Source organism: Diabrotica virgifera, chromosome 1 (genome assembly GCF_917563875.1).
Source record: "Diabrotica virgifera virgifera chromosome 1, PGI_DIABVI_V3a".
In the NCBI taxonomy this organism is placed as follows: Eukaryota; Metazoa; Arthropoda; class Insecta; order Coleoptera; family Chrysomelidae; genus Diabrotica; species Diabrotica virgifera.
In genome coordinates, this window is record NC_065443.1 from 130,278,851 (window position 1) to 130,303,191 (window position 24,341).

The following is a 24,341-nucleotide window of genomic DNA, read 5'->3' on the forward strand; positions in this document are numbered from 1 at the left end:
CCCATAAAATATGTATGGGGTGCACAAATTTCACTTTAATTTTTTTTTAAGATATTCCTGCCATAAGAATACCACATGTCCATTTTCAATCAAAAATCTCTAAAAGTTTTCGATATATGAAAAAAAATCGATTTTCATTTTGTAACTTCAAAGGGTTGTAACTTTTTTTGTGTGCACAATTGTATATAGGTAAGTAAGCTTCAATCAACATACTTTTGACCCCAGAATCTGTGGTAGCATTTATGACCAATCTTTTCGGGACACCCTGTATAAAAACAACATTAAACAAAATGTAATTTTATTATTTTCTGTTTTGTTTTTTCGTCGTATTATTTATTGTTATTCTCTGAATAACTTTGTAGTTGAGACACAGTATGTAGACTAAACAAAAAAAAAACAACAGATTTAAATACTTACTTATCATCTAAATATTCTAGAGGAAAGTAAAACGCAGCTAGCAGATATTATAAAACATACGTTTTGTTGTAAACAATAAAAACGCTTGACCAAGAAGGGAAGGTAAAGCGCACTTGATTTTCATTTTATTTTCACCAAAACGTGCACAATAAATCGAATAAGAAACAACAACAATTCGAGCTGTACCGCAATAAAACGTACGCCGGTAGAGGACACTAAAACTGTCACTCCGACTAAATATTTATAGGTATTACGGTTGAACTACATGAACAAAGCGAAAGAACTTTACACTATTCTGTGAAATAATATAAAATTCGACGTTAAACCAATAATAAATAAATAAAAAAAGTTGGGAAGAAAATACAACACAACAAAATACATACAAAGTTTTTTTTAAATGAAAGGCAGCTTATGTTGCATTTCGTTACAGAGAATTAAAACAAATGTCGCTACAGCGTCCGATGGTCGAAATATTTTTATAATTCTGCTTAACAGTCGAAGCAATAAAGTACTGAACCTCCGAAAAAAAAAAGATCTTAATAATTCTTTTTGCATTCGATTCGTGAATGCGCCGGGAAACTTTTTGACCCGTATACTCTGGGCTAAATAGCAAAATACAGGTACAAGTTATTTACCAGCAATTTTATCGCTGGAATCGAATCTTATGAATCTATGTAATAATAATATAGGTATGCAAAGTCCGTAGATAGGGTGCTACTTTTGTTATAAGCAAAATGGCGCCCGAAAACCGTGTTTTTTTTCAATTTTTGCTCTATAACTCCAAAGATTTTAACTTAACACCAAAAAAACTTAAATAAAAATTCACCGTCGTTACATTCTGCATATAGACGTGATTTATTTCGACAACATTTTCCCCGGAAAATGCGGGTTTTTCCAACAAAATCTTTAATTTTTAACTAATATTTTAGATAAGTAATTGTTTATCAAGAATTAACTAACTTGGTAATATAAAAGCTCTTTTCGTATAGATTATAATTCCAGAAGCCGATGCAAATTTAATGAACAGTTTATCAACAATTGAATTGTTAATTAAAAATTTACGGTCGCTATAATAATCACAATAATTAGGATACATAAGAATAACTACGATTTTTGTATAAAAAGACCCTGTACCTATCTAATATATTTTACAGAATTGAAATTGGACTATTTAAGCGGTCTCAGGAATATCTTAAAATTATAAACAATTTTTTGGCTTATAAAAAAATAGAATAACTCGGAAAATGTTCAATTCAATTAAATCATAAAAACGGCATTAGAAAAAAAAGTGACAAGACGCTTCTTTCAAAAAAAAAAAATGTTTAATTGTGATGAGTGGTTCCTGAGATACAACCAGTCACATTTGAGCGACATTTACGGCAAAGACATAAACAATAGGATCATAATTTTGAACCATCACCTTTTAATTTCGGTCCTCTTTCTCCACACCAATTTTCATATATTTAAAATACTCATAACATATATTATTATAATAAAAATTATCGATATTACGAGTGAAAGTTTCCAAAAATAGCAAAGTTCTAATCAAAAATTAGGTTGGAGAAAATGTAATCCGAAAGTTCAAAATCGGTATTCATCAAAATGCATTTTCTCGGCTTCCTATGGAGCAATTTTCTTTATTCGTTTTTTGTTCCCAAGTAACTCGAGTAGAGCCATCTAACTAACGCATTATTAAATACTTGCTGTTGTTTCGTTATAATATATTAATTTATTTATAAGAAAAGAAAACTACATATTTTTTCCAGTTGTAGACTTTTTTTAGGTAAACTTATTACAAGTGTACCTTTTAACGTTAAAAACACAAATATTCTCATTTGAAAGCTGTATATTTATTTAGACAAACTTTATTTAAAGTAATTAAAAATTAATGTTATAATAAATAAATAAATTTATTATAACAAAACAAAAGCAACTTTGACATTTAATAATACGTTAGTTAGATGGCTCTGCTCGAGTTACTTGGGAACAAAAAAGAATGAAGAAAATTGCTTCATGGGAAGCCGAGAAAATGCATTTTTTAACGTATACCGATTTTGAAATTTGAGATTACATTTTCTCCATCCTAATTTTTGATTGGAATTTTGCTATTTTTGTCAATTTTCACTCGTAATATCGGCAGCTTTTATTATGATAATACATGTTATGATGAGAATTTTAAAGATATGAAAATTGGTGTGGAGAAAGAGGAACGAAATTAAAAGGTGATGGTTCGAAAATTATAATCCTATTGTTTATATCTTTGCCGAAAATGCCGGTTAACATTGACCGGTTGTATCTCAGGAACCACTCATCAAAATTAAACGTTTTTTTTTCAGTGCCCTGACGCTTTTTTTCCAATGCCGTTCTCACGATTTAATTTAATTTAATATTTCCCGAGATATTCTATTTGTTTATAAGAAAACAAATTGTTTACAAGTTTAAAATATTCCTGAGGCCGCTTAAATAGTCCAATTTCAATTCTGTAAAGTATATTAGATAGGTACAGTGTTTTTTATACAAAAATCATAGTTATTCTTATGTATAATAATTATTATGGTTATTATAGCGACCGTAAACTTTTAATTAACAATTAAATTGTTGCTAAACTGTACATTCAATTTCCATCGGCTTCTGCAATTTTAATCTATATGAAAAGGGATTTTATATTACCAAGTTATTTAATTATTGATAAACAATTACTTATCTAAAATTTTAGTTGAATATTAAAGATTTTGTTGGAAAACTTCGCATTTCCGGGAAAAATTTTTGTCGAAGTAAATCTGGAAAACACGTCTCTATGCAGAATTTAATTACGGTCAATTTTTATTTTGGTGTTTTTGGTGTAAAGTTAAAATCTTTGGAGTTATAGAGCAAAAATTGAAAAAAACACGATTTTCGGGCGCCATTTTGTTTATAAAAAAATAGCACACTATATGCAGACTTTGCATACCTATATTATTATGACATAGAATCATAAGATTCGATTCCAGCAATAAAATTGCTAGTAAATAATTTTTCCCAAAAATGGCCTATTCTCCGATAATAATCTGCCCAGACTACTAGCCATAAGATAATAATGAAAAAGGGTATACAAAAAACGCATTCTAAAAGTGCCTCTCAAGCAGACAATAAAAAAATTCAGAACTCGTCAATTATCGGCGGAAATGAGTTAAATTTTGTAAATCGAAAATTTTGGGGGTCGCTGAAAACGAATATGTCGTCGTAAGTGAGCTCCGGAGTATCTGGTGCCCAGGGTACCTACTGTTTACCTCGTCTTCTGGCGTTTTCGGCAAATTCATTAAAAATTAGTCAAAAATCATTACTCGAAGGTTTTTGGGGTCGCTGACGACGAATATGACGTCGAAAGTGATCTACGGAGTACCTGGTGCCCAGGGTAGGTACCTACTCTTTTACCTCGTCTTATGGAGTTCTGACTTATATATCCACGCACAAAAATTTGAAGAGCGTGCACTTTCTATCGAAGAAGTAGTTGAACATCACTATCAACTACTTCTCGGGATGTATAATGCTCCAATAAGTTTCAGAATCCCTAAAATACCGGATGAATTTCTATTGAGTACTAATCAATTGGCTGAAACGTATAAACAGATAATGTATTTAATGGCAATTTCTAAAAATAAAAAAGTCTCTGTTGGTAAAATATTTCCTACTCTAGATGCCTTCACTCAAAATTTAGGATTTATGTACTTCCAAGTCCAAATGTAAGTCCAAAATTGGATGTATGGAGAAGATGAAGACAGTTTGGATCCAACACAGTGGGGATGGGAATTAATGAATAAATCGTTAATTCGCATAAAAATGACTGAAATGCCTGATCCACCCAGTATAATGAATTTGATATTCTTTAGTTGCAAGACGGACTGCGTAAATTAATGTGGGTGCAGGAAACATGGCCATAAATGCTCCGTTGCATATAAAAATTGAGCAGGAGTAAATTGTACCAATACAGATAGTCTAATAAGTCTATTGGAAAGCGAAGAAGAAGAAAAAGAAAATATTGAAATATAAACATCTATGTACCCATTTATTTAATCTTCCATTACTCGCGCCAATTTTTCGTGATCGAATACTCGCGCACGGTGCAGAAGACCGGGTCCAAAAATATGGGTCAGCAATATTTAAAAAAAAATTGTTTCCAAAATTGTGTACAATTATATTTATTATTTAATGAGTGATCATATAATTTTGTAAATATGCGTTTGTGTCAGCATTATATTACTTTAATAAAAAGTAACTTTGTTCATCATCATCTTCATACGTTTCCTCGTCAGTCGATACTACCTCAAATAATTTGAATAATCTCTGCTTCTCCTTCTTGTAATCCATATCTAAATAAAAATTAACAAATGTATAAACGTTGAATGGGTTGAAATGTATAAACATTGAAAATAAGAAAAAGATCTTAAATTACCTTACTAATTAAAACTGTCGATGTCTGATTTAAACACAAAATGACACAGACACAGACTGATGACTGAAGAGGTATATGCAGCAGCAATTCAAAATATCGACTACAATCAGAGTTATAAGAAGTTAAAGATGGCCGGTCTCATACACCGTGTGCGAGTAACGGAGGGTTAATTTTGTTTTTTTAATAAAGGTATTTTTATAATACAAAATCAATGAATTCGCATTAAAACCAACTGAAATCTGTATTATATACCTTAAAGACTCTTAACATTCAGAAATTTTTTTTTCGGTGAATCCAATAACTTCCAAGTTTAGAAGTTTGACTGATTGAATAACGAAAATTCCAGAAGTTGACGTAAATAGTAGGTATCCTAGACACCAGGTACTCTGGAGATAATTTTTAATGTCATCTTCTTTTTCAGCGAGCCCAAAAACCCCATAGTTATGATCTTTGACTAATTTTTAATGAATGAAAACTCAAGAAAACGAGGTGAGGTAAACAGTATGTACCCTGGGCACCAGGTACTCCGGACATCACTTCCAAAAACCCCCTAGTAATGATTTTTGGTTATTTTTTTATTGAATTTTCCGAAAACTCCAGAAGCCGAGGTAAACAGTAGGTACCCTGGCACCAGGTACTTCAGAGATCACTTCCTAAGTCATATTCGTTTTCAGCGAGCCCAAAAACCCCCGAGTCATGATTTTTGACTAATTTTGTAATGAATTTGCCGAAATCTCCACAAGACGAGGTACATAGTAGGTACCCTGGACACCAGGTACTCCGGAGATCACTTTCAACGTCATATTCGTTTTCAGCAACCAAAAACTTCCAAGTAACAAAATTGAACTCATTTACGCCGATAATTGACGAGTTCTGCATTTTTTTATTGTCTGTTTAACATGCACTTTTAGAATTCATTTTCTGTATGCACTTTTTCAATATTATTTCATGGCTAGGGGTCACAAAATTTTCTGACGCATTCACAAATCAAATGCAAAACGAATTAATTAAGATCCGTCTTGTCGTTTTTTTCGGAGGTAAGGCCGATTTTAGTGCTTTATTGCTTCACCTATAAATAGGCAATTAGTTTCGTTTCGATTCAGAGGGGATCATGTAGCCCCACTGATGAAGTTTGGCGAGACTGAAACGTACGTAAGGGGATGATTGATAATCTCTGAACTGAAATTAAACATAAAGTGTCGTTTAATTTCCCAGTTTACTCAGATACTCAACTAAATTTCGCTGAAATTTTTTGTAGATGAGCAGACGAAATGTGATTGCATATTCTAGAGTCCCCTTCGTCTCCTTTATTCGTCATCTCCTTGTCTTATAAATTTTTAAAGGTAGAGATAAAGGAAGTAACCAGAAATTTATTCAACGGGAGGATTCAGATTTACGGATCTAGGACTTCTTTTTCATTTCTTTACAAGTTATTTTATTATTTATGAAATTAACAATGTACCTAATCCTAATACTAACCAGAATTTTATATTTTGTAATCTGCTACTTTACTGTCTTAGGTATTTCCAACGGTTCACCTTAGTATCATCATCATCAATGGCGCTACAAGTCTTCGTGAGTCTTTGCCTCGTTTACTAAATAGAGGTATATATTGACATAGAGAGAGCCTACCTTCCGTGCTTCCTGACGACAAGATCTCATGGACTGGTTTGCTGCATCTCTTTCTAACACATTGTATCGAAAATTTATGATGACGTTCAGTGTGAATATAGGCACGGAATAGAAGGACAAATGTAGCAGATTTACTATGCGTAAGAGTGAAACAGCACTAATCCAAATAAAAAAGATGGTGTCGTCACTTCGCTCTGAATGACACTCTCTCTATGCTAATATATAACTCTATGGTTTACTATTGCCTTCCATGTTCGTCGGTCCTGTGCCACTAATTCCCATTGTCGCACTCCCATTTTCTCCAGATCTTCTTTAACTGCATCTTTCCACCTTTTTCTAGGCCGCCCTACAGACCTTCTTCCATCTGGCCTTTCCCAGAACACATTGTTTATAAGGCGATTGTCGTTACTGCGTATCACATGCTTTGCCCATCTGAATATATTAGCCTTTATAATATAATATCTGACTAGATTTTCTTTTCTGAATAGAGACTCTAGCTCGTTATTGTGTCTGCACCTCCATTCATTTGTCACGCTGTCTCTGCAAGGGCCATATATCATTCGAAGAATTTTAGGTTCCCATACCAGCAATTTATTTACTTCTCTTTTTGTTAGCGTTCATGTTTCGCTTCCATACGCGACTGCTGGTCGTATTGTGGTCTTATATATCTGGATTTTTGCACCTCGTGAAAGAAGTTTTGACTTCATTAGATGTTTAATTACAAAGAAAGATCTGTTTCCTTCCATTATTCGCGTTTTAACTTCTCACTCTAATTTGTTGTCATTTGTGTTTGTTGCTCCTAGATATTTAAATTCTTTAACCACTTCGAAGTTATGATTGTTTATAGTAATATTTTGCCTTATTCGCCGTCGATCTTGTTTTGAGACGACCATGTATTTTGTTTTGTCTTCATTTATTTTTGACCGTTTAATGCAGCGGTAGTTTAGATGTTTAATGCAGCTTTTTCAAAGCTCGAGAAAATATCCTTAATTTCTAATGTTGATTGTTCTACAACGTCTACGTGATCGACAAAGGCGAGTATGATTTTTGCTCCGCGAGCAGTTATATCTGGTTTGATTTTTGGATACATTTTCGCATGACATATTCTAAGGCCAGGTTAAACAACAATGGGTACAACGGATCTCCCTGTCTCAGTCCAGAATTTACGCAGAAAGCATTTGATATTTTGCCCCCTATTCTAACTTATGCAAAGGAGTTACTTACACACATTTGTGTTACCACAGCCAGTTTATTGGATACACCGAGCTCGATCATTGCGTTCCATAATGTTGCACGATTAATTGAATCATAAGCCTGTTTGAAGTCTATAAAGATTCGATGAATATTCTGATTATATTCCTTATATTATATCTCTTATTGTAAATATTTGATCAATAGTCGATCTGCCAGTTCTGAAACCACACTGGTAGTGACCAACTATTTTTTCGGCGTATGGTACTAATCTTTTTAATAATATCGAAGCCAATATTTTATACTAGTGTTGATTAGTGAGATTCCTCTGTAATTCATGAATGATTCCTTTTTTCCGTATCATCTTATTATCTAATAATTTATTATTGTTGTACACAATAATAAATTACCTCCCCCCCAAACCCGACGCTCAAAATGGTGTAACTTTTGAATGAAAAATATGTGGACTATATACAACAATTTGGCGTTGAACGTAACTTTCACTTTGGATGTCTTTATCTGGGTCTAGTTATACCATACTACATATTCAATGCAAGATTATCGTTAATAGTAAAACCGTACTTATAATAAAATGATTATTTTTATCATAATATGGCGCAATGAAATAGAAACAACCTGCTCATTATCATATAATAGACTTATCGGAATAACATGCCCATTATTTAACCATACATTAAAAAAGTCTTCAATAATATCATCAAACTAATACAGAAAACATTATAATTTTCAAAAATTTGTTCCGTATCTAAACAATCTGCATAACTGCTTTAGTTTTAGCTTTTATTTTTCTGTCCATGTGTACCGTAATGCACATAAGCAATTAAGGCTTACTTTTCTCATATTTACACATACCTCTCATGGCTCAAGTTGGTTCTAGATGAAAATTTCAGCATGGATATCCGGTAAATCAAATTGGGTTCAATTACTTGTCAAAAGCAAAGCGTCAAGTAACCGCCTCAAGATAATATCCACAAAATCAGGGACATTTAATGAAATTTTCGTGTAATCCGGAATATGATATTTCAGAGATAGCTTGCTTGGTTTAGTCTTTATTGATCCAAATTACTGCGTTGTTTTATAGAACGGATCTTTAATGAACTACAACAGGTCAAGTTGTCGTATTTAAAATGCTTTTAACAGGAAAATTGGAAAGAAATATATACCTCGTACATAAAATTCTTAGATTATTTTTATCTTAAATATATTTTGAACAATTTACTAAGTTAGGTAAATAAAGCATAATTAAGTAATTTTTTCTTTAATAATCGATTATAAATTTTCTAAATCCTACTGTATGTTTTATCATGTCAATGTTTCTATTTTTAATATATTAGTACTTCACCTCTATCACTAAATTTTCATTTCTATGAAAGGTCTTTTAGTTTTTATATGACACTTAATATTATTTTAACTGATCCAAAAGTATTGTCACCATATAGGGCTCTATAGAACAGAGATAGAATATCAGTGTATGTGCTATAATACAGCACATGTCTATCATTAAATTAAGATATAATAACTGACAATTATTGTCAGTTTACGTCAACTTTGACTATAGTAGGGGAGCGAAGTATGCTAAATGTGCAGTCACTCGAGCGCTTTGGAGACCCATTGGGTTGTGAAGAGTAGGTCCTAAAACCAAAAAAGGTAAGTAAAGTTTTCCATTTTAGTGTGGACTTTCCATTTTTAATTTAATGTTCCATTTCCAACAATCATTTTTTCTGATTATAGCGCCATCTATCCATAATTTGAAAAAATGTTTCGAATAAAAGTTGCGTATTTTTACGCAAAGAATCCAAATCTGGAATAAAAATTTGGGGCTCCTATTTAAGATTTTAAAGTAACCCCCACCCCACCTCCGTGGGGGATCGTGTTTAGTACCATTCGTCATATTTTTCAAAGTATTGATTAAGTTTATTTTGCAGTTTTTCGATCAAATGTTTATTTTGCGAAATATCTCGGTATTTGTATTTAAAATTTTAAATTTACCCTCCACCCCTCCCCGTGGGAGGTCCTGTTTGGTATCATTCGATAGAGTTTTGAAAAATATTGAACACGTATTTTTTAGTATTTTGGTTTAACGTTCATTTCGCTAATTATTCACTTTTTTTTTGTGAAATTTTTAACTCGCCCATTTCCTTACGCCCCGCTCAAATCGTCAGATTTTTGAAATATACACTGCTTTTCCTGTCCTTAACTTACCTTCTCTTAATCTGACAATTTCCAGTATTTTTAAGGATATATTTTTTTTTCGGGCCCCCCTTAATGAACTCCCCTGTGTTAAAAGCTAATATACATCTACAGGGCACCAGGTTCCCTCCTCATATGATATTCTGACGAGCTCGAGTAACTGCAAAAATCCCTGCTTGGGCTCCCTACCACTCTGTTCAGATATGTTTCTACCCTACCACTATGTTCAAATATATTTGTAGGTTTACGTTAACTTTGACTTTTGAAATTTTTTTCCCGTTCCGTCGCCATGAGTGACTAAAGATCACGAAAGGACTGAAGCAGGGTTGCTGTATTCCGTTTACCCTTTTCAAAATTTATTTGTAACAAGCAACCAAGCTGTGGAAAAGACAATGTAATAGCATGGGAATCCCTCTCGGTGACAACACTTTACACTTTACGTTTCACTTATGATCTTATTCTGGTTTGCTCAGGAACATGATGAGTTGAGTTACATAATGCGGATGCTAATAGAAGATTATAACAAATGGGATCTAGAAGTAAACATTAAACAAAATGAAGCCGTGTGCATTGGAGGGACAAAGCAGTCCATTACATTAGACGATGGGCAGAAATTAAACACTGTGATGAATACAAGTACCTGGGCATGAATGTAACTAAAGATAGAACACTCGATGCTGCTACAAAAGACAGAAACATACAGGGTAGAAAACCCATATGCATGATTAACGGCATTTTGAGAGCTCAAAAAATACCTCATCACCATTCTATTGGCCTTATCCCTATGCGGGGTCGGCTTCCCTAATTGCATTTCCCCACACAATTCTATCTTGGGTCATATCAATATTAATCCCCTTTACCAACATGTCCTGCCTTATCGTCTCCCCCAGGTCTTCTTTGGTCTTCCTCTCCTACTTCTTCCAGGAACCTGCACTTTAGCTATTCTTCGTATTGGGTGATCAACTTCTCGACGTTGAACATGACCAAACCATCTTAACCTATGCTCTCTCATTTTGGCATCAATTGGTGCCACACCTAGACTTCCCCTAATATACTCATTTCTAATTTTATTCTTCTTTGTCACTCCACTCATTCATCTAAGCATTCTCATTTCCGCCACATGCATTTTTTGTTCCTCTTTGTTGATCTTATGGCTGTTTTATAGAATTTTCCCTTCAACTTCATTGGAATTTTTCTGTCACACAACACACCACTCGCCTCTTTCCACTTCATCCATCCAGCCCTAATTCTACTGCATGCATCTTTATCTATTTCTCCATTACTCCGTAATACCGATCTTAGGTACTTAAAACTATTACTTTTCACAATCATTTCACCATCCAAAGATACCATTTTATTTGTAGTAACTCCAGCTTTAAATGAACATTCCATAATATACTCTGTTTTTGAAGTTTTAAACCTTTTTCCTCCAGATCTGGTCTCCACTGTTCCAGTTTTTGTTCTAAGTCTCTTTCACTATTTCCTATTAACACTACATCATCAGCCCAAACAATATCTAAAGTGAACAAACAGCTCATATACAATACCATACTTAAAAGTATAATCACATATTATAGCAGTGAGTTTGGCGAATGAAACAAACAGCAGAGAAAATGTTACTAGGAACAAAGATTGACTTCAGGAGAAGAGCAGCAGGTAAATTAAGAAGATATCGGATACCAAATGAGAGAATACGAGAAATAATGGGAATAACGTATATAATAATTGATGACATGAAGAGAATGCCAGATTACAGGATGCCTTAACAGATTTTGACGTGTACATCACAAGGGAGAAGAAAAGAGTAAGGCTGAGAAGAGGCTGGAGGGAGGGAGTTGAAAAAGAACTAGAAGATCGAAAAATCCTTCCATGTCTATGGTTAAACAGAGAACAATAACGGTTAGGAATCGGAGTGTTTTGGAGAATGCTGTAAACCGACAGTAGTAGTAGTTAGTAGTATAAACTGGTAGTTATCATTTAGTTTTAAACTTCTATAAACTATGTAATTAATAATAATTTATTGTAATATCTTGTAACTTAACTAGACCCTTATGTATGTTTCAACAGCCAAATTTAAACTAAATAATTTAACGGGAATGAAATAAATAAATTCGCTGCAATCACAATTTTTAATAAAAGCTCCAATAAACCCACAATGTGGCCACAACTAAAGAAAGGATTCTTTGTCCATCCAATTTTGACCTATTGTATTGTCACATTTCTCGGCATCATGACTTTATTGATGCTAGGTCGTCCGCTTTCATAACGTGAAATATTGCGAAATATATTGAATTCTCAAGTGGAATACAATCTATTCGGTTTTCTTACTTTTTATTGCGAATAATAAAAGATAAATAGGGACGGGCCTTTCATTCCAGCAATTCCGTATCTTATATATCCAAGTAATCAATTTTGACAATAAGGTCAGGGTTGAACTAAATCCAGTGAGGAGCATCTATGTATGGTAAAAAATATCGATTTTTGAAAAGGCTTTCTCGACGCTTAATTAGTAAGAGTTTTGGAACAACTGGAAGGTAATTTAGAGGAACCATGACTTATTACTCCTTGCTAGTCATTAGATAATTAGCAGATATTATACAAAATGTTAAAATTAGCTCTTTATTAAAAGACAACGGTAAATTTTGCAATAAAATTTTAAATTTAGGGTACATAAATTTTAATTTTAAAATAAATGAACTGCATTCTGTTTTGTCTGCTTTCCTTATCTTATAAAAACCTAGGACGACAGTTCAAGCGGAAACGCAGTTTTTCCGTGACAATAATTCCCAGATAATTTTATTATTTATTGTTTATTTATATTTTAAACAAATTATACAGGTTAGCGAGAAAGTATGGAAACACGGAATTTCTCGGAAACAAACGGCTTGAATGATTTTTATGGATTTTGGTGGGTAAGGGTTTTCTAATAGGGCCAATATTATAGTCGTAATTACATTGTTGTCAAATATTCCGTTTTTCTGGAAATCTAATGAACTTTCTTATTTCAAACGAAACATCCTGTATATTTTTTGCGTTTTGACGTCCTTAAGTAATACTGATTATTTTTCATGTTATATTTCCTATACCTAAATACCATAATTTCGGAGTTATTGCTACATTTGTAAAAAAAAAATTGTAAACAAATTTAAAAAATCAAATTTTTCGGCCCGGATAGACATTATTTTAGGTTCTTTGGATCATTGGGAACAAAAAAGAACTGTTCTAATTTTTCTTTAAAGTCAATCGTTTCTGAGTTATAAACAATGTAAAATGAAGAAATCGAAAAATTACGATTTTCAAGATTAAAAAACACACGTAAAAAAAATAATTTTTGAAATTACAAATAACCTTAATTCAAGCTTAACCCTTCTTTTATCAGCTCCATATAAGAATTTTAGGCACGTTTTAGTCTAAAACATTGTTTTTTTTTTATTCTTAATGGAGCGCATATGAGAGGGCGGGCGATGGGCTGCATTAACAACTAGAAAAGAGTGTTTTAAAATGCAATAAGCCCAAATTACTGATCGGTAGCTGATAAAATGAGGTTTTAACTTGAATTAAGGCCCTTCGTTTTTTCAAAAATAATATTTTTTACTTGTTGTTTAATTAGGAAACGATTAACTTTAGGCAAAAATAACAAAAGACCTTTTTTGTTTTCAATGATACAAAAAATCTAAAATAATGTCTATGCGGGCTGAAAAATTTGATTTTTATAATTTGTTTAAAAATTTTTTTTAATATATGTAGTAATAACTCCGAAATTATGGCGTTTAGATATAGAGAATATAACATAAAAAAGAATCAATATTTCTTAAGGTAGTCAAAACGCAAAAAATATACAGGGTGTTCTATTTGAAATAAGAAAGTTCATTAGATTTCCAGAAAAATGGTTGATTTGACAACAATGTAATTACCACTATAATATCGGCCGTATTAGAAAATCCTTACCTACCAAAATCTATAAAAATCGTTCCAGCCGTTTTCGAGAAAAACCGTGTTTCCAAACTTTCTCGCTACCCTGTACAGAAACGTTAAAATAATATATATTTTCCGCAAATCGCCAGGAAATTTTGACATTCCTGTCAAAATTTCTTGAAGAAAAAGTCAGGACTTCCTTACTGTAAGGAAATGATATTTCCGTACAGTTGTTAGTGTTCTACATAAATGATAGAAAACACATTGCTATTAAAACCTTGTAAATTACCTTAATCATTAAATTTTCTTTATCTGGAGCTTCCTGGATAAATTTTTCAATTTCTTCCTTCGTTAAAATCTTAGATTTCTTTGCCCTATAACCTTGAGCTTGCCGTTTCAATAAAGAACGAAGTTTTGAGTATGTAGATATATCTACATTGTGTTTAAGTGCAAGGGTTGACTTCAGCATTGAATAATTGGCCCATAATGTTGAAGATTTCATCTTTAAACAAAGGTCTAGGAAGTATGCCATTACAACATTTTCTGAGAAAAAACTCGTATTTTTACTCATGCGATAATCCATAAAACGTCTGTATGCATTTTCGTACTTTTCTCTTGATTTCTTTGGCAATAATTCTAATGAAGCAGTATTCACTGCCTCAACCAGCTGTGGAGGAGTCCCAGGAATGGAAATTTCATCATCACTTATCATTTTACTTTCGAGAACACCAGCAATTAAATTTATAAGCGTCAAGTTTGACAATTCAACCTCAATACGTTTCCATAGTAACCCAAGTAATTTTATTAGGAATTTCAAAGCACCATTTATTTGGGAATAAAATTATCGCGTTTTTTTTAAATCAATCAATATCTGTCGAATTTTAAACGATTTGCGGAAAAATAGTATGTTTACCTCGTAGGAAAAGCCACATTCTTGGACTCTGTGTTGCTAAGTCTCGGCTTGCGCCTCGACTTAGCAATCTTCACAGTCGTCCAGGAATGTTAAGCTTTTCCTACCCGGTAAACAATGTACTATTTTTTTCTACAACCGTGTTAAAAATGCAATTTTTAGCACTCCATACGAACGTTAAAAATGCTACTTTAAGGCACTAGTGCTTTAAAATTTTTTTTAGGCACTGCAGTTCTTATTGAATGTATATGCAATTTTGATGTAATGTCAAAAAAATATAAAATTGGAATGTCAGTCAAGTTCAAGTAAAAGTTTTTGTAGATATTGTCCTGTAATTACGTTTGTAGAAAAATATTGTATGATATGCGTGTTAAAAAGTACATTTTTAAGGCACTCATGTGAATTGCAGAACGCGCTTTCGCTCATTCTGCAAACTTTTACATGCGTGCCTTAAACGTGTACTTTTAGCACTTATATCATAAATAACTATTAAATTGAATAAAGGAATTTTATTATTTATTTATTATTTAGATCTTAAACCAATTTTGTTATATTAATATTTAGTTTGACTTTGAGGGTTCTGTCAAAAGTAAACAACGTATGCTATGTTAATAATAATTTATTAAATTATTTAAGTTATTATTAAAATATAAATATTATTTTATTCTGGCGACGAGCAAAATCACTAGTTTGAAAATAGAATTAATCCATTGAAAATAACATTTAGGGTTGCATTTTTGTGGGGACGGATTTTTTTTATTTGCAGAGGAGTTAATATAGGCCCAAATAAGAAACCTGAATTTTTTTTATGGCATAGACTTGGGTGTCATTTAGCCAGTCACAACTTTTTTTGTTTTCTGTTCATACATAAGGAAGGCAATGAGGTCCTTAGAGTTCCATAGCAAACTCTTCTACAGCTCTCTACTCAGTTCAAAAGCTGGCAAAAGAAACCTGAATTAAAAAGGAATATCGGCATCTCTGTATATATTTATTAAACATTATTCTTTTTAAAAGATGAAGTTTTTCAATCCTAAAAGCAACATTAATAATATTGAAGATATTAAAAATATTACTAAAAAATTTTTAAATTGAAAAACTTATTGGTATATTTTCCTGGTGACACCTCCAAGGCTTCTACAATTTTCGAGCCAAATGGATGCTGCAGTGAAGACAAAGGGAAGGAATTTTACACTATGCAATTCACATCCCCGTCTGCAGCTTGGTAAAGTTCCAACGGAAAATGCACCTGGTTACTCTACGGAGTAATACTAATATAAAATAAAAATAAAAAAAAATAAAAATGTATCATTTTTATTCAGTTGCAATGCTAAGGCAAAACAATCTTACTTTTCAATTAGAATACAGAGTGCAATCCAGCTCTCTGAATCGCGATTTTCGATTCTTATTGGAATCTCATCAGAGAGAGCGCAGGCTTGTTCTCCATATCCTAACTGACCAGCACCGAGCGCTTCTCCCACACATTGCAACTGAAACAAATAGGGTAGGTGACTAGCGTCATCTGGCAATTGAAAGATGAAGTTTTTCAATCCTAAAAGCAACATTAATAATATTGAAGATATTAAAAATATTACTAAAAGATTTTTAAATGCTTTTCAATTAAGGCCAATAAGTTTTTCAATTTAAAAATCTTTTAGTAATATTTTTAATATCTTCAATATTATTAATGTTGCTTTTAGGATTGAAAAACTTTATCTTTCAATTGCCAGATGACGCTAGTAACCTACCCTATTTCTTTCAGTTGCAATGTGTGGGAGAAGCTCTCGCTGCTGGTCAGTTAGGATATGGAGAACAAGCCTGCGCTCTCTCCGATGAGATTCCAATAAGAATCGAAAATCGCGATTCAGAGAGCTGGATTGCACTCCGTATTCTAATTGAAAAGTAAGATTGTTTTGCCTTCGCATTGCAACTGAATAAAAATGGTATACATTTTTATTTTATTATTCTTTTTATTTACTTTGACTTGTTTAAGAGATTGTTCTTAGTTAGTTAGAATTCCTACTGTTTTAGTTTGCTTGTTAATTCTCTCCAGTTTTTCTATTTCATAATCTTTGTTTTATTGCTGTTTCTCCTTCCTGCTTCTGCAAAAAGTTTTTGTTATCTATCAAGTTTTCCTTTCTTGTCTTCTACTAGGTGCTTGTCTTTGATTTTATATTTCTGTATTGTTGTTTATTGTTAGTAACATAATTATATTCAGCTCTTCGTAAATATTTCTTACGTTGCTGTGTATCAAGTCACTCATATTACCAATAAAACCAATAGAGCTAAAACTGCAGACGAGTTGTAGGTAAAACCTGGGGATTGCAACCAAAGGTAATCTGTTGGTTATACACATTAGTGATACGACCGACAGTGAGTTATGGTTCAGTACTCTGGTGGAGAAAGACGGCTTTGCAATCTTGTGTGACCACTCTCACCACCCTACAAAAACAAGCGCTACTAAATATAACAGGAGCCTTGAATAGTATAGGAACGGCTTCATGTAAGGCTATCACAGGTCTCCCTCCGCTGGAAGTATATATTTCGGCGATAGCCTTTACCCTAAAACTCAAAGCAAGCAATACTTAAAAGCCGAATTATGTGTTGAATAGCTACACAAACACTACTGAGACTATACTTGAGGAATCCATCTTTATGATGAATTCAGATATGATGACACTAGAACTAATCTTCACTGAGATAATTAACACCATTATACTAAATGTATTCATCTAGAGAACAAAAAGTCCCAAATATAAATGGATTCACTGATGGATCTAAAGCTGCCTGTGGTACTGGATCAGGAGTCTTTGGGCAAACATACAACTATAATAAATCTTACAACTTAGGTCAACATACACCTGTGTTCCAGGCTGAAATTTTTGCTTTGGTGGCCCGCATTGATGAAATCATTGATGAAGACCCTAAAACTAAGCGAATCAACATTTACACAGGTAACAATCGGCTATTCTGGCTCTAAAGAACCCTCTCACTAAATCAAAACTGTTGAGAAACTGCAAAGATCTCCTCAACAACCTGGCAAAAGATAATAAAGTGTCTTTAATATGGGTTCCTGATTATGAAGGGTTGCATGGGAACGAGCGAGCAGATATGTTGGCGAAACAAGGCTTGATAGAAACTTTTAAAGGCCCAGAACCTTTCTGTGGCATCACTAAAGATGCTATGAAAAACGAGGTTCAGAAATGGCTGATAAAGAATCATCAAAATAAATGGAGAACCACTCAAGGGCAAATCCAGATTAAAAAAATAATAAAAAATATTGATAAAAAACTGAAACAATTTCATGAACCTCAATAAGATGGTGACTGGACATTGCCGTTTAAAAAATCAGCTATACAAACTAGGTAAGGCGAATGAACCATGGTGCAGAAAGTGCGAAATGGAAGAAGAGACTGCCATACACATGCTATGCCATTGCAGTGTGCTAGATGATGTAAGGCAGGACTTCACTGGTGAAATGAGATTTGAACCAGAAGAGATCCTAAAACTACCAATAAGAAAACTGTTGGCCTTCGTTGAGGCCACAGAACTTACTAGAGTTTAAGGAGAAGAACAGGGTGTGGTACAAATGTCTCATGACCAAGTGCCAGAGACTAATGAGTCTCGCCTGAGTTAAGAAGAAGTAGAAGATCTAGTCATTTTTAATAATTTCGTATAGTTCATATGCTCCCTTTCTTATTTTTATATGCCCTTTCCAAACTTATTTTTTAAGCGTAATATTTATTGTCACGTGTATCTTCTAATATTCTAATATAAATATGCAGGCTATATCAAGAATGCAACAAAGTAACAATAGGTGCAACAGATCTCTTACTTTGACCAACATAACAACCTTGACATTCAATGCAATTTATTTGAGCAAAATTTTTTGCATCCTTTTTTATCATAAATGTTATATCACTTTATCAGATATCCATTATTGTTTTTATTGTATTATAATTGTATTGTATTATAATTGTATTGTATTATAATTGTATTGTATTATTTATTGTATTACTATATTGTTGCTGTTTAATTTTGTATTAGGGATAGGATTTTATATTCTTTATTATAACTGGCTGGATGACTAATAGTCCAGGGCGCATCTGTTTTGAGATGGACGTTAAGAGGTGACTCAAATTTTTTTGCGGAAATTGCTTGAAAATAACTCAAATAATAATATTTGAGTTATCCTCCCACTCAAAATGGTCCGGAACATTGTTTAAATAATCAAAATGTCAAAAAATGAAGGAAAAATTCGATTTTTTTCTTCGTTTTTTCATTATATCTTTAAAAGTGTTCATTTCCGAGAAAAGTTGTACTGACTTAAAAGTTGCGTAATTAAATTTCCTACAATACTAAATTAGTTATGAATTGAAAAAATAGTCACCCTTGTTGCAAAATAGCCCTAATTGCGAAAAAAACCATACAAAAACAAGTATTCGTATTTTACGTTTTTCAACCATTTATGCTACACTTAGGTCTTTTATATTTTACCCAGAAAAACTTTATGATATAGTAAAATAACACTGTAAATTTCATTAGGATCGGCTTAATCGATTTTGCAAAATAAATTTTGCGATCCAGCTTTCGCAAAAAAAATTCATTTTTTTAAAATGTTGCAGGACTGAAAATAAAGCAGATAGCAAGTTGAATTTTTTTTGCTTATAGAAGTGTACTGTACCTTTCATTTGCAATTTGCAAAATTAAAATCGATTAATAACGACGGCGTCAGGAAATTTTTGAAATAAACATTAATTTTTGGTGCTACGCGCAGGACAGCGGTGTTCGATTCACACAAGTTGATTTCCACCAAAATTTCTTTCAATCTTTATCTAATATATTATTTTCATACTCTATATTTTGTTGTATTTTAATATTTTAATTCCACAAAAATCAAACCAATTTTATTTTTGTTTGTGAAATATTGTTTAAACAATTGCATATGTTTAAAAATAATAAACTTTTATTCTCTAAGTTAAACTATATGAACAAAGAAAGTTTTTGCTAAAAAAAGTGTTATTTCAAAGGATAGAGCATGTGTTTTTATTTTGCAATAAACAAATTTATTTATTTATATCGAAATGTAATAAAAATTAAAATGTATCGATCAATATCAAAGGTCATTGGAATTCCCAATCGGAGCAAACTATCCGCTGTCCTGCGCGTATCACCAATAATTAATGTTTATTTAAAAAAATTCCTGACGCCGTGGTAGTTAATCGATTTTAGTTTTGAAAATTTCAAATGAAAGGTACAGTACACTTTTATAAATAAAAAAAAATGTCAACTTGCTATCTGCTTTATTTTCAGTCCTGTAACATTTTGAAAAAATGAACTTTTTTTGCGAAAGCTGGATTGCAAAATTTATTTTGCAAAATCTATTGAACCGATCTTAATCAAATTTACAGTATTGTTTTACTAAATTATAAAGTTTTTTCTGGGTGAAATATTAAGGTCTTAAGTGTAACATAAATTGTTGAAAAATGTAAAATGCCAATACTTGTTTTTGTATGGTTTTTTCGCAATTATTGCTATTTTGCAACAAGGGTGACTATTTTTTAAATTCATAACTAATTTAATATTGTAGGAAATTTAATTACGCAACTTTTATGCCAGTACAACTTTTCTCGGAAATGAACACTTTTAAAGTTTTAATGAAAAAACGAAGAAAAAAACCGAATTTTTCCTTCATTTTTTGACATTTTGATTATTTAAACAATGTTCCGGTCCTTTTTGAGAGTGAGGATAACTCAAATACTATTATTTGAGTTATTTTCAAGCAATTTCTGCAATAAAAATTGAGTCACCTCTCAACGTCCAAATGTACTAATATTTTTACAAATATATGCCATTCTATAATGTCCATGCCATAAAATAAAAAAAAATTGGAATATTAGCCCGGAATGTGCTACACATATTAAAAATAATAATTGTAAACATATTAAATATAATATATAGTGCTTTTCAGATAAAATTATCCACCTTAAATAACTTCTAAAAGACTGATTTTTACGAGAAGCGCAAAAACACATTAAATAGTATTTGAAGGCGGAGAGGTTTTGCCCTAGAATTTGCTAGGAAAGGCACCCTTTCACCCCCCGTACCATCCTTTATATTTTTTTAAATTACTTCCAACTTATTTATAATATTGGGATTCTTTTTTTTTGTACTAATTTTAAAAATGTATAACACATGATGCTTATAGTCATTAGTCTATGAGAAACATAAATAAAAAAGCAAGAAAACTTAATTAAAAAAAAAACATATTTTTTAACAATTTTTTACAAACATTTAGAATGAACATTTCACTACTAAAAATTTATACAATAATAATTTATTGTTCAAAATGTCTACAATTTATTATCGGCGAGCGGCAAGCACCCTCAAAATGACAAGGTACTGACCAAGGAGAGGTGAATGGCCAATTTCAGTCATGCTGTATGTCTTTGATGGTTCTGAAAACGAAAATGAGGTTTATTTTGAATTTTATGTGGCGGAACATTGTCAATAAAAATAAAAAAAAATGAAATCACGTTTTTTTTTGCGTTTACCTCGCTACAACTCTGTTCCATTTTAATATTTTTTTTCTGAAATTTTTACAGCATAAAGCACCAACATATCTGAAGACAATAATGGTACCTGTTTCAAGCTTTCGGTGCTATTCTGATAAAGGTTGAATTTTTGTAAGTAAAAGGTGCAGATTTGAGCATTGCAAAGTTTAATCGCAAAAGTTGAGTGACAGAATTTGAACTTTAACTTTTTAATCAAGATTATCGGTGGATCAAAAGTTGGTGGTTCAATAGTTATTTAAGGTATATAGTTTCATCTGAATAGCACTGTATAGGTAGTAGCGTGACCAAAAACACTGTAATGTTCTAATTTATTAAACTAGTAATAGTGAGTGCGAACCTGATCTCAAAATGCAATTAAAACACGATACTAACATATTTTTACCACAACGAACGCAGCTAAATTTGCATATCTTCCCCTGGGTGAACACGCAAAATATTTTTGCCCGGTTTTGTACCAGGAAAATACTATTGCTACATTTTTCCATTACGAATCAACTTCATCAGCGCGCGCCAATTCGTGTCTTTTTTATTCGTTTGAACCTGTACCTTTAATTAAATGCTTTAATTTATTCACAAAACCAAATTTTAGTTTCAATGAATTATCCTGCTCTATACGAGATGACTCCCAACGGTTTTGTTTTGTTATATAAATTGAAGTACAAACGCGACTAACCGGCTTTTATATGATCATAATAATTTATAAATGTGTTTTGCAAAGCCTGTAAATTTTAAATAACTCAATTCATTTACGTGTATAATATTAAAAATTGGTTAAAAATACAAAAGTTAATAATTTTTTTCTACAAATGTGTTAAAAATGCAATTTTTAGCACACCAAAGGAGCCTTAAAAGTGTCACTTTAAAGCACTGTGTGCTTTAAAATTTTTAAGACACTGCAGTTAAAAGTGAAATGTCAAATTTTGAAAGCAAACATATGATATTGCATTCTGGATTTCCTCGGCAACAAATCCAGGATAGCTCGACTGACCGCTACCTCTATATCTTAAAATTGATCTTTGTCTACGATATTTTCTTGCATTTTAACGAAAAATCCACAACCGCGTTTTTAAAAAAATAACAGACATCTGACAGATGGTTCAAAATTTCCGTAAATAATTAAGTCAACAATGGTTGCTAAGGTCCGTAATATACGATGCAATTTAAAACTATATTCTTTGAATGTATTAATGGTTTTTTAAAAGCTTTTTTAAAATTTAATTTAAACTGTATTTTTGCACTTTTAACACGTTTGTAGAAAAAATATTGTATGATATACGTGTTAAAAGTATATTTATCTACTCTATGTCATATTATGTATAAGTTTTTAGTTTGTAAAAACTGTCATTATAGATAGCAGTGCGTGAAGGGTTTAAAGTGTGCGTGAAGCGTGAAGTAACAATGTATTTTAAATGGGATTTACTTTTTCGCACATTTTCAATGGGTTTTTTGGCATACTTTCATATAATCAAATATCCTTAACTTTCGCGTTGTCATGGTGATGACAATATGAGCAATGACTTACAAGAAAATGTTTGACAGTTTTGTGGTTTGAAAGTAGTTAGGTTTTTTAAATGTCAAAGTTCTAAAAGTTGTAGAATAGAAATGAATTCCATGAGTTACAGTTTTTTTTATTTGTTTATCGTAGATAAAATATTGTATGAAACTGTGACTTCGCAAAAAGCATACTTCACGAACTGTTTCATAAATAACTATTTTAAGGCACTTGTGTGAAAAGAAAACCTTCACATGGGTGCCATAAATTTGTACTGTTAACACTTATATCATAAATAACTATTTATTGATATTTTTAAGTTTTTCATGACATCAACGACACTTTGTTTAACTATTTATATGGAAAAATGTTAAGAGCGCAGGCGCAAATATTCTTACGGTTATCCCTAATTTTCTTTCTTTATACGACAAATTACGTGTAGTAAAATTCTCACTGGTATGGAGATTACTTGACAATGACATTGTCATCATTAACTATTGATTCATTGAGATGGCTTTTGAATGTCCTTGTATAATCTTACTCGTTTAATCGCTTAAATTATAACTAATAGTGTCCCGTTTAATACCGTTGACGCGGTTTCTAGGGCCTACCGTATACAAGGATGGTAACAGGGCCAGTGCTACGCTATTACCCCTGGTTTTATCCAAGGTATTCATTTTATTCAGGCTGAGTCGACCTGGAGCCTATAGACATTTTTAAAAATGTCTAGATGTTCTCGCCTGCGCTGGGTCTCGAACCCCAACCTACCAGCATGCGAGTCAGGCATTGATTGAGCTACGCCGGCCCTGCTTAAATTATTAATTTAGTTAATTAATATGATTATTTTTTCACTATGTATTCAGCGATAACAATAATTTAAATACTATACAATAAAAACTAATACTAATACCAATACCTAAATGTTTATACATTTTACAAAGGATTTGTCAATAAAATTTTTGTGATTATATAGGAGAAATTTTTTTTTTTCTATAACTAAAACAACTGTTTTAGCAGTTGTCGTGTTCTCTTTATGATCAGTTCCTTATTAATTTCGTCTGGCCCCAGAGTTTTGTTTAGTTGTAGTTGCTTTACTGCATCTATGAATTCTAGATAGATAAGAGCGCTTCCTTTTACATCTCTATTATCTGCTGTTTTTTCATCTTCTGCATAATAAGTCTCTTGGCTAGTTTTGTGTAGATCCGTAAATTTGTTTTCCTGACTTTTTTTTATTATTTTTATCGTTGTTGTTTTATATACTAAAATAGCCCGTTTTTTCCTTATCATTTAGTTCTATCTGTTTTTGCGTTGTTCAGAGGTCAAGTTCTATTTCTTTCTTCTACAGAGTTTCGTGGCTTCTTGCTATTTTTTTCAGTATTCTTCTAATTTTTCCTGTCTTTCATTCTCTAGCCATGTACATCTAGCGAGGCTTTTTATTTTATTTTTTATGACACTATTCGCCAAACCATGTTTCGATTTTTTCTTTTTTTTTTTTGAGTCCTACCATTTGCTTTGCAGTTTCTGCAGTTTTGCTGTTTTTATGCTCTTTCATTCATTTTCTATACCTTG